This window comes from Rutidosis leptorrhynchoides, chromosome 2, assembly GCF_046630445.1.
Source record: "Rutidosis leptorrhynchoides isolate AG116_Rl617_1_P2 chromosome 2, CSIRO_AGI_Rlap_v1, whole genome shotgun sequence".
NCBI lineage: Eukaryota > Viridiplantae > Streptophyta > Magnoliopsida > Asterales > Asteraceae > Rutidosis > Rutidosis leptorrhynchoides.
Window position 1 is genome coordinate 195350968 of NC_092334.1, and position 13914 is coordinate 195364881.

The following is a 13914-nucleotide window of genomic DNA, read 5'->3' on the forward strand; positions in this document are numbered from 1 at the left end:
TGTGTTTATCTTCGATTCTTCCATAAGTCAATTATGATTCGTAAATCCTACTTTGTTTTGAATATATTTACGTAATGCATAATGAATTTGTAATCTACTGTTATGTTGTAACATAGCCTACATATATACATATTGAAGTTGTAAACTTAATACTGATCGATACTTCATTATACTTGCACAGAATTGATTCACTCACGATCGTCATATAAGTTATGTTGGCATTGTAAAACAAAGTGGGTAGTTAAATGTGTTAGTAATTACTCCGTACATGTTTAGTACAGTAGTGACTATTTTTATAACAAAGTAAGTTATAACAAAATAAGTTTTTGATGTACATATGTTCGATATACTTGCATAGAACTAAATTTTAATGATGGTGATTTAAGATCTATATATTAGAGATATCAATTATTTAGCTACATCTATAAATGAGATGTGCATAAGAGATCTAATTGTGTTGAATGGTTGTTTCGATTAGATTCATGTTAGTATTGAGATGAATGGTTCTCCAATTGCTTTCTGATTTAAGATTATCAATCGAGATACCTTAAATTATCTTAGAACAGATTTTCAAGTACGTGTTTTAAATAAATATTTTGTTGGGATACATAAATCAAATACTCGATACTTGTTCTAAATAGTGAAATAACCCATAGAACCACGAGTTTGTTTAAACGAAACAGTTTAATGATATATTGTAGGTATTAAGTGAATTTAAACACTAAAGTCATTTAGTTTAATGACCCGACGGATTCTGTGACGCCCCGTACAAAACCATCATGTACGAATCGTCAACAACAGGTCCATTACACGGTATAATACTACATGCTATTTTAAAACAAGTTTTGCATTCATGAAAAGATAACGTTTTACAAAAGATAACGTGACACAAAAGTCGTTACAAAGCCATTATTCAAAATAACATAAGTTGCAAATGCAAAATAAAAGTTTCATGATTGAGACATCTCTAAGTAATGCAGCGGAAGTCTAACACAGCGAGTCTGTAACAGCAAGTCTAAAACACCAAGACAACAAGTCTAACAGCGGAAGCAACAACGTCTAAGCACCTGAGAAATACACGCTTAAAAGGTCAACAAGAATGTTGGTGAGCTATAGTTTGTATTAAGTAATGTAATGTAGACCACGAGATTTCGTATTCAAAACAGTATGAAAAGTATATGCTTATCCGTGGGCACCCAGTAACTAACTTAACGTAATAATAATATCCCCTAAAAGTATACTTGGCGAGTGCGTATGTCCTCGAAGTATCAAACACCCGTAAAATGCTAGCGCAACTAGCCCGAGTGGGATGTCAAACCCTATGGATCCATATCCAATATTCGCGTTCACCAGTTCAAAAATCAATGATTAAACGTTACCGTGCTAAGGGGAATCTTTGTGTCGTTATATCACACACACATATGTAAAGTTTAAGTACTCGTGTCTAGTATGTAAAACATAAAAAACGCATGTATTCTCAGTCCCAAAAATAGTAAAGTAAAAAGGGAAGCTATAACTCACAGTGAATGTGCGGTAAAAGTCGATATGAAAAATATGCAAGTAGTAAGTCGGTCCAAAGGTCGTCAACCTAAGTCAAAGGTCACTAAGTCAGTATATTGTCCCCAAAAGTTTAAAGTGAATAAATTAAGTCTTAAGTATCATCATCATCATCATCAGCAGCATCATCATTCGTAAGAGACAAAGTAAGTTTTCTACAAGAATAGAGATTGAAACAAAAGGCTGACTTCGGACAGCTTCTACGACCTCTATACAAAATGAAAACACACGTGGTCAGTGGCTAAGGCTCCGTATGTGAGTCCTCTAACCGCTCTCTAATTTTCAGATCCTAACTCGATGTCGTTTGACCGTGGCGACGGTTCAAGCGCGAGTAGGTCAGAATTTTCAGCACGTCGTTACAACAGCGTAGTGACTTTCGGAAGGCTATAAATCCTAAACCGTATATCGGATTTAGGTGAGTCCTAAACGAAAAGTCATCTAATCGAACCGAACTATCTGAAAATAAATTTTCCAGAAGTCCTAGGAGTCTGATCAGACCCTAAAAAACAGCAAACAAGTGCTCCGGTGGGTTTCTTGGTGCTTGATGCTCATCACGGTTCTCATCCTTGATGCGTGTAAGCTTCAAGTGTACAAATCTTTGATGTTTTAGCATCACTTTGACCAAGTTTCAACCATAAACACATAAATAAGAGTAAATGCTATCATTCTACAAGTTTTGAACATCAAGGTTGCCTCTTTATTGCATAAACACAATAAAGCTTCAACCTTTGTCCTTCTTACACAAGTTTATGCATAGTCATCATATGAGATGTTGAAGGCTTGATATTTATCATCACAACAATCAAAAAAGGTTCTAAGTAAGTGAGATCTACAATGATAACTTAGATCTCAAGTATTAAGAAAACCCTAAGCTAGAAAGCTTGGATCTTTACAAGATTAATGAGACCATAAGCTAGAAAGCTAAGATCTAGTAAAAGTAATGAGACCATAAGCTAAAAAGCTAAGATCTTTAACAAAATAATGAAACCCTAAGCTAGAAAGCTTGGATCTTTAATGTTCTTGAAGATCCTTAAAGCAAAAGGATAGATCTTCAAGCTTCATGAAGATCATAAACACAAGTTTTGATGTTTTTAACAAAATAAAGGGATCTTAAGCTAGAAAACTTAGATCCAACAAAATAATGAAGATTCAAAGCTAGAAAGCTTGAATCTTTCATGTTCTTGAAGGATTCAATTCAAAGTTTGAATCTTCAAGAAATAACAAAATCAAGAAGCTAAAAAGCTTGATCCTTGCATGATGATGTCGAAAATGAGAAGAGAAGAAGAAGAAGAAAATTTAAAACTTACACTTTTTGAGTGAGAAAGACTAGAGAGAGAATTAGAAAGTAAGTGTGTGTAAAATGTGAATGAGATTAAGTGTGAAATGGGTGAGATTTGCTTGGTATTTATAGGGTGGTGGGGGGTGTTTGGCTGTAGGTTTATGGGGGGGACAAGGGGGACACCTTTTTGCTTTTTGGTTAGTGGTGGTCTAAAGGTGGTGCTTATGTTAGGATCTCATTCAACATTTGTGATTATGATAAACAAAAATGCTAGTATGTTCCCTCTAATAAATGGGTTTTATGGGTCATAAACTTATTAAAATTGGGCTAATTAAATAGTCCATTAGCTAGAGTAGGGTGGGCTAAAGTCCAACAAGGTAGAAAGTCCAACAAGACTAACTAGTGAGCATAAGTAAATTACTAAGCGTAATTAAGCAACCAATAACCCAAGTAATTGTCATTAGAAAATAACAATTAGTATTACGTACTCGAAATATTCCAATTACGACAAAAGTTAAACGTGTACCAAAACATATAGCTCGTTCACAACGGCAAGTGACACTAACGGTCATAAAAGCATTCGGGGATCAAGTTAAGTAACTAAGTACTTAATGGCACGTTGTATGGTATTAACGAAAGAAATTAATCATGAGATAAGATCCCAAAATATAAGCCAACACAGTACGCACTAATACGCAGTTTCACAAAAAGTAACAAGCACAGAAGTAAGTCGAAAAAGTCGGGTCGTTACATTACCCACCTGTTAATGAAAATTTCGTCCCGAAATTTTAAGCTGAGGTAGACGGTAGAGTTGTGAAGAGGTGAGGATACTTCTGCATCATCTGATCCTCTCGTTCCCAAGTGAACTCAGGTCCTCATTTAGCATTCCAACGGAGTGGAGTTTGTCATCAATCGTAAGCTCCTCAAGAGGTATGACAAGTTCTAGTTCAGCAAGACATTTCTTCAGATTCGACACGTGAAAAGTGGGATGAACAGCATTCAACTGAGTCAGAAGATCCAAACGGTAAGCAACGGGTCCAACACGCTCCAAGACTTTAAAAGGACCAATATATCGCAGATTTAGCTTCCCACGCTTCCCGAAACGGATTACACCTTTTCAAGTTGCGACTTTCAACATCACTCGGTCACCTACTTGGAATTCGAGATCTTTACGCTTAAGGTCAGCATAGCTCTTTTGACGATCACAGGCCGTCTTGAGCCTCGCTTGAATTTGGACAATCTTCTCGGTTGTTTTATGGACGAGTTCGGGTCCGGTGATTTTCTTTTCACCTACTTCGGCCCAACAGATAGGAGAACGACATATGCGGCCATACAAGGCTTCGAAAGGTGCGGCTTTAATACTCGCGTGATAGCTATTGTTGTAAGAGAATTCTGATAGAGGCAAATGCTTTTCCCCAAGCTTTTCCAAAATCAATTACACAAGCACGCAACATGTCCTCCAGGGTTTGAATCGTGCATTTGCTCTGTCCGTCGATTTGCGGGTGATACGCAGTACTCATATCTAAACGTGTTCCCAAAGCTTCTTGTAAAGAACGCCAAAATCTAGAAGCGAAACGGGCGTCTCGGTCCGAAATAATCGATAAGGGTACACCGTGTCGAGATACAACTTCATTTATGTATAATTGCGCGAGTTTCTCCATCGTATCAATTTCCTTCATGGCTAGGAAGTGTGGAGATTTGGTAAGACGGTCAACGATAACCCAGATGATATCATAAATGCTTACCGTCTTCGGTAGCTTCGTGATGAAGTCCATTGTTATTCTTTCCCACTTCCATTGCGGGAATTCGGGTTGCTGAAGTAACCCAGATGGCCTATGATGTCCGGTCTTGATCTTGGAACAAGTTAAACACTTTACGACGTAAGTTGCAACATCTTTCTTGAGATTCGGCCACCAATATTGAACCTTGAGGTCGTGGTACATCTTACCAGCTCCTGGATGAATCGAATACCTTGACTTGTGAGCTTCATCTAGAATTAGGCTTTGTGAATCTCCATAACTGGGCACGCAGATTCTTCCGAAAAAGTATCAGAGTCCAGTCTCCTTGACCTCGAATCGAGAAATGAGAATGTTCAAGTGCTCTTGAGCAATATTCTCCTCCTTGAGAGCTTTCTCTTAAGCTACACGGATTTGGCTATTGAGATTTGTGTGTATGGTGACGTTCAAATCTCGAACACGAAGAGGTACCATTCTTTCCTTTCGGCTCAAGTCATCGGCTACAACATTTGCCTTGCCAGGGTGGTAGCGAAACTCACAATCATAGTCGTTCAACATCTCGATCCATCGACGCTGTCTCATATTCAGTTGCTTCTAAGCAAAGATGTGTTGGAGGCTTTTATGGTCGATGAAGATACTACTCTTGGTTCCATACCGATAGTGTCTCCAAAGTTTGAGTCAAAGACAACGGCTTCAAGTTCTAGATCGTGAGTAGTGTAGTTTCGCTCGTGGATCTTCAGTTGTCGGGAGGCGTAAGCAATAACCTTCTTCCGTTGCATCAATACACACCCAAAACCTTGTCGGGAGGCATCGCAATACACAACGAAATCATCACTGCCTTCGGGAAGGGACAGAATAGGAGCGGTGGTTAACTTCTGCTTTAGGTTTTGGAATGCCGACTCTTGCTTGGTTGCCCAAACGAACTTCTTCCTCTTGTGAGTTAGCGCGGTCAAAGGACGTGCAATCAGAGAGAAACCTTCAATGAACCTACGATAGTAACCGGCGAGGCTTAAAAATTGATGGATATGAGTAGGAGTAGTGGGGGTTTCCCACTTGCTGATGGCTTCGATCTTTGCGGGATATGACCAAGAAATTGGACTTCCTTCAACCAAAATTCACACTTGGAGAATTTGGCATAGAGTTGCTCTTATCTCAAGAGTTCAAGCATGAGTCGAAGATGTTGCTCATGTTCTTCTTCGATTTTTTAATAGATTAGGATATTGTCTATGAATACGATAACGAATTTGTCCATGTACGGCTTGCATACGCGATTCATGAGATCCATAAACATGGCAGGTGTGTTGGTTAAACCGAATGGCATCACCAGAAACTCATAGTGGCCATAACGAGTTCGGAACGCAGTCTTCAGCGCATCGCTCTCCTTCACCCTCAACTGGTGATAAACCTGATCGTAAATCAATCTTGGAGTAAGCACTGGATCCTTGCAGCTGATCGAAAAGATCTTCAATCCTGGGAAGGGGATATCGATTCTTGATCGTCAACTTATTCAGTTCACGATAATCGATACACATGCGGAAATATCTGTCATTCTTCGTCACGAACAAATCAGGTGCGCCCCAAGGCGATGAACTCGGTCGGATGAATCCACGGTCTAGCAGTTCCTGCAGTTGACTCTGCAACTCTTGCAGTTCGGAAGGTGTAAGTCGATAAGGTGCGCGAGCTACAGGTGTAGCACCTGGCACTAGATCAATCTGGAACTCCACTTATCTCGGCGGTGGTAATCTCGGCAATTCTTCTGGAAAGACGTCGGGAAATTCGTTCACAATTCGCACTTCATCCACGCTTTTCTTCTCCGTTTCAAGTTTCTTCACATGTGCTAAAACAGCAAAACGCCCCTTTTTCATAACCTTTTGTGCCTTCAAGCAACTAATAAGGTTCAGCTTCGGGATACATCTCTCTCCGTAAACAATCAGTGGCTCACCATCTTCACGAGGTATGCGAAGAATCTTCTCACCACAGATAACTTCTGCTTTCACCTTGGACAACCAGTCCATACCGACTATCACATCAAAACTTTCTAACTTAATGGGTATCAAATCAATCTCGAAATCCACACCAACTAAGTTTATAATACCTCCTCGGCCAATTTGGTCAACTTTCTCAAGTTTTCCATTGGCTACCTCAACAAGTATACTCTCATCCAAAGGCACTAACGACCAATCTATCTTAGAGCAAAATTGTCTATATACATAACTTCTATCGACACCGGTATCAAATAGGACCGAAGCTAATAGTTTATTGATAGTGAATGTACCTGTTACCAAGTCAGGATCTTCACGGGCATCTCTGGCGTTCATGTTGAAGACTCTTCCACGTGCTGGCCTGCCATCCTTCTTCTTGTTAGGACATTCATTCTTGAAGTGTCCCTGCTGACCGCACTCAAAAAACTTCCTTGATCCATTTGTGTTTGTCCTCACAGCTGGGGCGATGATCTTACAATCCCTGCCGATGTGTCCAGTCCTTTTACACTTCTCACACACTACGTTGCAATATCCAGTGTGATGCTTGTAGCATCTCTTATACTGAGGAAGGGTACCTTTGTAGTTAGGGTTAGAGCTAGGGTTCGGGTTAAGGTTCCTCCAGTCGTTCTTTCCCTAAAAATTCAAATACCTCTTAGCCGGGTTCTGGTCAAAACCTTTTTCCTTGTTTCCGTCCCACTTACGTTTCCAATTACTAGCTCCCGATTATGATTTCGCCTTCTCTGGCTCTTGGCGGGTAATTTGATTCAACAGGGTGTGCGCCATGCGCATAGCTTATGGGACATTCGCTGGTTTTGAAGAGGTGACATTTCCCTGAATCTCCTTGGGGAGTCCCCACAGATACCTCTACATCCGTTTATACTCCGGAGTAACCATTGTGGGGCATATCAAAGCTAACTCCAAGTACCTTCGATTATAGCCATCAAGGTCAGTTCCTACAAATTTCAGTTCGCAAAATTCCGCTTCCATTTTTTGAATTTCGATTCTGGGGCAGTACTCCTCGATCATAGCCCTCTTAAATTCATCCCATGGTGTAGCATAAGCTTTGTCAATTCCTTGCGCCTGGGCGAGCGTATTCCACCAAGTCAAAGCGCCATCCGACAAAGTGCAGGATGCGAACTTGGTTTTATTCACTTCGGAGAAGTTACTCACACGGAACACATATTCCAACTTCTCAAACCATCTCGTCAGCCCAACTGGCCCTTCTGTTCCACTGAAATTTTAGGGCTTACAACTCTGAAATTCCTTGAAAGTAGACCCATTCCGAATGTTCTGGTTAGCCGGTGGAGCTTGGGGGTTGGCATTCACAATAGTTGCGGCTACTCGAGTGACTATCATCTCCTCAATCTGTGCTGCTATGGGCATTTCCCTTGGACCTCTTCCGTTAGCCATCGATCTTTCAAACAAAAATTTCGACTTAAGTCAAAATCCATTAACCAACAACATCACGGCGTACGGTAAACAACATGGAAACAACACAGTACACGATAACTAAGCATGGCAACAAGCAGCAGATAGCATAAAAGCCAATATGTAATAAAACGCCTTACAATAAATCAACAACAATAATTCCATTCATAGTAAGAAAATTGCATACAACAGCATAAGGTTCGTACAATACATAAATGAAAAAACAGGAAACTACAAATGGAATACATAAAGAAATCTAATACAACAATCCTAGGGTGAGGTGGGTAAATGATGTCCATCTGGTGGGTCATCTGGTCCTCGAGCTCAGTTACTCGAGCACAGAGGGTATGCACTTCTCTCGTCATTTCCTCGACGGTAGGAGATGCTGGTGGGGCAGGTGGCGCAGATGGTGCAGGTGGTGCGGATGTAGTACTAGAAGTAGACGACACTGAGCGGGCGACCTTACGCACAAATGGATCGGAAGGATACGGTACAACCCTCTTACGGGCGGTGACCCTAACCAACTGTACATGTGCGTTCACGAACGGCTAACCTCCATTAACCACTGGAATAACAGTACCATAGAAGCTGTATCGCTTCTTCGGCGGGGTAGAGGGTGGCTGCACGGGCTCCTCCTCGGGGTCCTCCTCAGAATCCTCCTCGGGATCCTCCTCGCTGGTGTCATCTGATGATGATCTGTCCGAATCGTCTGAAGGTAGTTCAGGTACTTCACGGGAGGGAGAAAGCGTCTGGCCGGTGGTCATATGTCGATATCTGCTAGGTGTAATCGGTACAACACGTCCGTCAGCGGTGCGTCTAGCCCAATCTCCATGCTCGTTACGGAAGGGACCATCTCCGTTTCCCCCAGGGATCACAGTACCATCGGAATGGTGTTGTGGCCCTGAGAGTCTAGGGCTGGGTGGTGCTGGAATCTCCTCGGGATCCTCGTCTCCGTCTGAGACGTCCATCAGGTCAAGCGCTGTAGTGACCCAAACTTTTCCATGTTTATATATATTAATTGAGATTGATATTTACATGACTAAATGTTTCCAACGTGTTAAGCAATCAAACTTGTTAAGACTTGATTAAATGAAATAAGTTTCATATAGACAATTGATCACCCAAGTTGACCGGCGATTCACGAACGTTACAAAATTGTAAAAAATACATGTTGTAGTATATATAGACATATATATATGGTTGACATGAGATTATGATGAGTAAGTATCTCACTAAGTATATTAACAATGTGTGATATACAAAAGAAATGAGATTACTAAGTTAAGAAACTCGAAATGATATATATAACGATTATCGTTATGATAACGTCTACTAAATATATATGTATCATATTAAGATATTGATATACTATATTTAATATGATAAAATTATATTTAAATATATCATTAAGTGTGTTAACAATGAACTACATATGTAAAAACAAGACTACTAACTCAAGAATTACGAAACGAGACTTATATGTAACGATTATCGTTGTAATGATATTTTAATGTATATATCATATTAATAGATATTCATACATCATAATATCATGATAATATAATAATTTAACATCTCATTTGATATAATAAACATTGGGTTAACAACATTAATTGAGATCGTTAACTTAAAGGTTTCAAAACAACACTTACATGTAACGACTAACGAAGACTTAATGACTCCACTAGAATGTATATACATGTTGTGTTTTGATATGTATTCTTACACTTTTGAAAGACTTCAAGACACATATCAAAGTACTTCTACTTAACAAAAATGCTTACAATTACATCCTCCTTCAGTTTCATCAACAATTCTACTCGTATGCACCCGTATTCGTACTCGTACAATACACAGCTTTTAGATGTATGTACTATTGGTATATACACTCCAATGATCAGATCTTAGCAGCCCATGTGAGTTACCTAACACATGTGGGAATCATCATTTGGCAAGTAGCATGAAATATCTCATAAAATTACAAAAATATTAGTAATCATTCATGACTTATTTACATGAAAACAAAATTACATATCCTTTATATCTAATCCATATACCAACGACCAAAAACACCTACAAACACTTTCATTCTTCAATTTTCTTCATCTAATTGATCTCTCTCAAGTTCCATCTTCAAGTTCTAAGTGTTCTTCATAAATTCCATAAGTATAGTTTCATAAAAATCAAGAATACTTTCAAGTTTGCAAGTCTACTTCCCAGCTTTCTAATCCATTCCAAGTAATCATCTAAGATCAAGGAACCTTTGTTATTTATAGTAGGTTATCTTTCTAATTCAAGGTAATATTCATATTCAAACTTTGATTCAATTTCTACAACTATAACAATCTTATTTCGAGTGAAAATCTTACTTGAACTGTTTTCGTGTCATGATTCTGCTTCAAGAACTTTCAAGCCATCCAAGGATCCTTTAAAGCTAGATCTATTTTTCTCATTTCCAGTAGTTTTATCCAGAAAACTTGTGGTAGTAATGATGTTCATAACATCATTCGATTCATACATATAAAGCTATCTTATTCAAAGGTTTAAACTTGTAATCACTAGAACATAGTTTAGTTAATTCTAAACTTGTTCGCAAACAAAAGTTAATCTTTCTAACTTGACTTTTAAAATCAACTAAACACATGTTCTATATCTATATGATATGCTAACTTAATGATTTAAAACCTGGAAACACGATGAACACCATAAAATCGGATATACGCCGTCGTAGTGAAACCGGGGGCTGTTTTGGTTTGGATAATTAAAAACTATGATAAACTTTGAATTAAAAGTTGTTCTTCTGGGAAAATGATTTTTCATATGAACATGAAACTATATCCAAAAATCTTGGTTAAACTCAAAGTGAAAGTATGTTTTTCAAAATGGTCATCAAGATGTCGTTCTTTCGACGGAAATGACTACCTCTTTAGTAATTGACATGTAACTTAAATTTCTGAGTATAAACCTATATTTTTTCTATTTGGATTCTTAAATTAGAGTTCAATATGAAACCATATCAATTTGATTCACTCAAAACGGATTTAAAATGAAGAAGTTATGGGTAAAACAAGATTGGATATTTTTGATCTTTTTAGCTGCGGGAAATGTTTAACAAATCTATACAAATCATATCCTAGCTAACTTATATTGTATTATACATATATTCTAATATATTATGTAATCTTGGGATACCATAGACACGTATGCAAATGTTTTGACATATCATATCGACCCATGTATATATATTATTTGGAACAACCATAGACACTCTATATGCAGTAATGTTGGAGTTAGCTATACCGGGTTGAGGTTGATTCCAAAAATATATATACTTTGAGTTGTGATTTAGCCTGAGACATGCATACACTGGGTCGTGGACTGATTCAAGATAATATATATATCGATTTATTTCTGTACATCTAACTGTGGACAACTAGTTGTAGGTTACTAACGAGGACAGCTGACTTAATACACTCAAATCTTTAAAACATAATAAAAATGGTTGTAATTATATTTTGATCATACTTTGATATATATGTACATATTTGTATAGTTTCGTGAATCGATCCGTGGCCAAGTCTTATTTTCGAGGAAGAAAATATCTGTGAAAGTGAGTTATAGTCCCACTTTTAAAATCTAATATTTTTTGGGATGAGAATGTAGTGACCCAAAATTTTCCATGTTTATATATATTAATTGAGATTGATATTTACATGATTAAATGTTTCCAACATGTTAAGCAATCAAACTTTTAAGACTTGATTAATTGAAATAGGTTTCATATAGACAATTGACCACCCAAGTTGACCGGTGATTCACGAACGTTAAAACTTGTAAAAACTATATGATGACATATATATATGGATATATATATATAGTTAACATGATACTCTGATATATAAACATATCATTAAGTATATTAACAATGAACTACATATGTAAAAACAAGACTACTAACTTAATGATTTTTAAACGAGACATATATGTAACGATTATCGTTGTAAAGACATTTAATGTATATATATCATATTAAGAGATATTCATACATGATAATATCATAATAATATAATAATTTAAAATCTCATTTGATATTATAAACATTGGGTTAACAACATTTAACAAGATCGTTAACCTAAAGGTTTCAAAACAACACTTACATGTAACGACTAACGATGACTTAACGACTCAGTTAAAATGTATATACATGTAGTGTTTTAATATGTATTTATACACTTTTTAAAGACTTCAATAAACTTATCAAAATACTTCTACTTAACAAAAATGCTTACAATTACATCCTCGTTCAGTTTCATCAACAATTCTACTCGTATGCACCCGTATTCATACTCGTACAATACACAGCTTTTAGATGTATATACTATTGGTATATACACTCCAATGATCAGCTCTTAGCAGCCCATGTGAGTCACCTAACACATGTGGGAACCATCATTTGGCAACTAGCATGAAATATCTCATAAAATTACAAAAATATGAGTAATCATTCATGACTTATTTACATGAAAACAAAATTACATATCCTTTATATCTAATCCATACACCAACGACCAAAAACACCTACAAACACTTTCATTCTTCAATTTTCTTCATCTAATTGATCTCTCTCAAGTTCTATCTTCAAGTTCTAAGTGTTCTTCATAAATTCTACAAGTTCTAGTTACATAAAATCAAGAATACTTTCAAGTTTGCTAGCTCACTTCCAATCTTGTAAGGTGATCATCCAACCTCAAGAAATCTTTGTTTCTTACAGTAGGTTATCATTCTAATACAAGGTAATAATCATATTCAAACTTTGGTTCAATTTCTATAACTATAACAATCTTATTTCAAGTGATGATCTTACTTGAACTTGTTTTCGTGTCATGATTCTGCTTCAAGAACTTCGAGCCATCCAAGGATCCGTTGAAGCTAGATCCATTTTTCTCTTTTCCAGTAGGTTTATCCAAGGAACTTAATGTAGTAATGATGTTCATAACATCATTCAATTCATACATATAAAGCTATCTTATTCGAAGGTTTAAACTTGTAATCACTAGAACATAGTTTAGTTAATTCTAAACTTGTTCGCAAATAAAAGTTAATCCTTCTAACTTGACTTTTAAAATCAACTAAACACGTGTTCTATATCTATATGATATGCTAATTAATGATTTAAAACCTGGAAACACGAAAAACATCGTAAAACCGGATTTACGCCGTCGTAGTAACACCGCAGGCTGTTTTGGGTTAGTTAATTAAAAACTATGATAAAATTTGATTTAAAAGTTGTTATTCTGAGAAAATGATTTTTATTATGAACATGAAACTATATCCAAAAATTATGGTTAAACTCAAAGTGGAAGTATGTTTTCTAAAATGGTCATCTAGACGTCGTTCTTTCGACTGAAATGACTACCTTTACAAAAATGACTTGTAACTTATTTTTCCGACTATAAACCTATACTTTTTCTATTTACATTCATAAAATAGAGTTCAATATGAAACCGTTGCAATTTGATTCACTCAAAACGGATTTAAAATGAAGAAGTTATGGGTAAAACAAGATTTGATAATTTTTCTCATTTTAGCTACGTGAAAATTGGTAACAAATCTATTCCAACCATAACTTAATCAACTTGTATTGTATATTATGTAATCTTGAGATACCATAGACACGTATACAATGTTTCGACCTATCATTTCGACACATCTATATATATTTCGGAACAACCATAGACACTCTATATGTGAATGTTGGAGTTAGCTATACAGGGTTGAGGTTGATTCCAAAATATATATAGTTTGAGTTGTGATCAATACTGAGATATGTATACACTGGGTCGTGGATTGATTCAAGATAATATTTATCAATTTATTTCTGTACATCTAACTGTGGACAACTAGTTGTAGGTTACTAACGAGGACAGCTGAC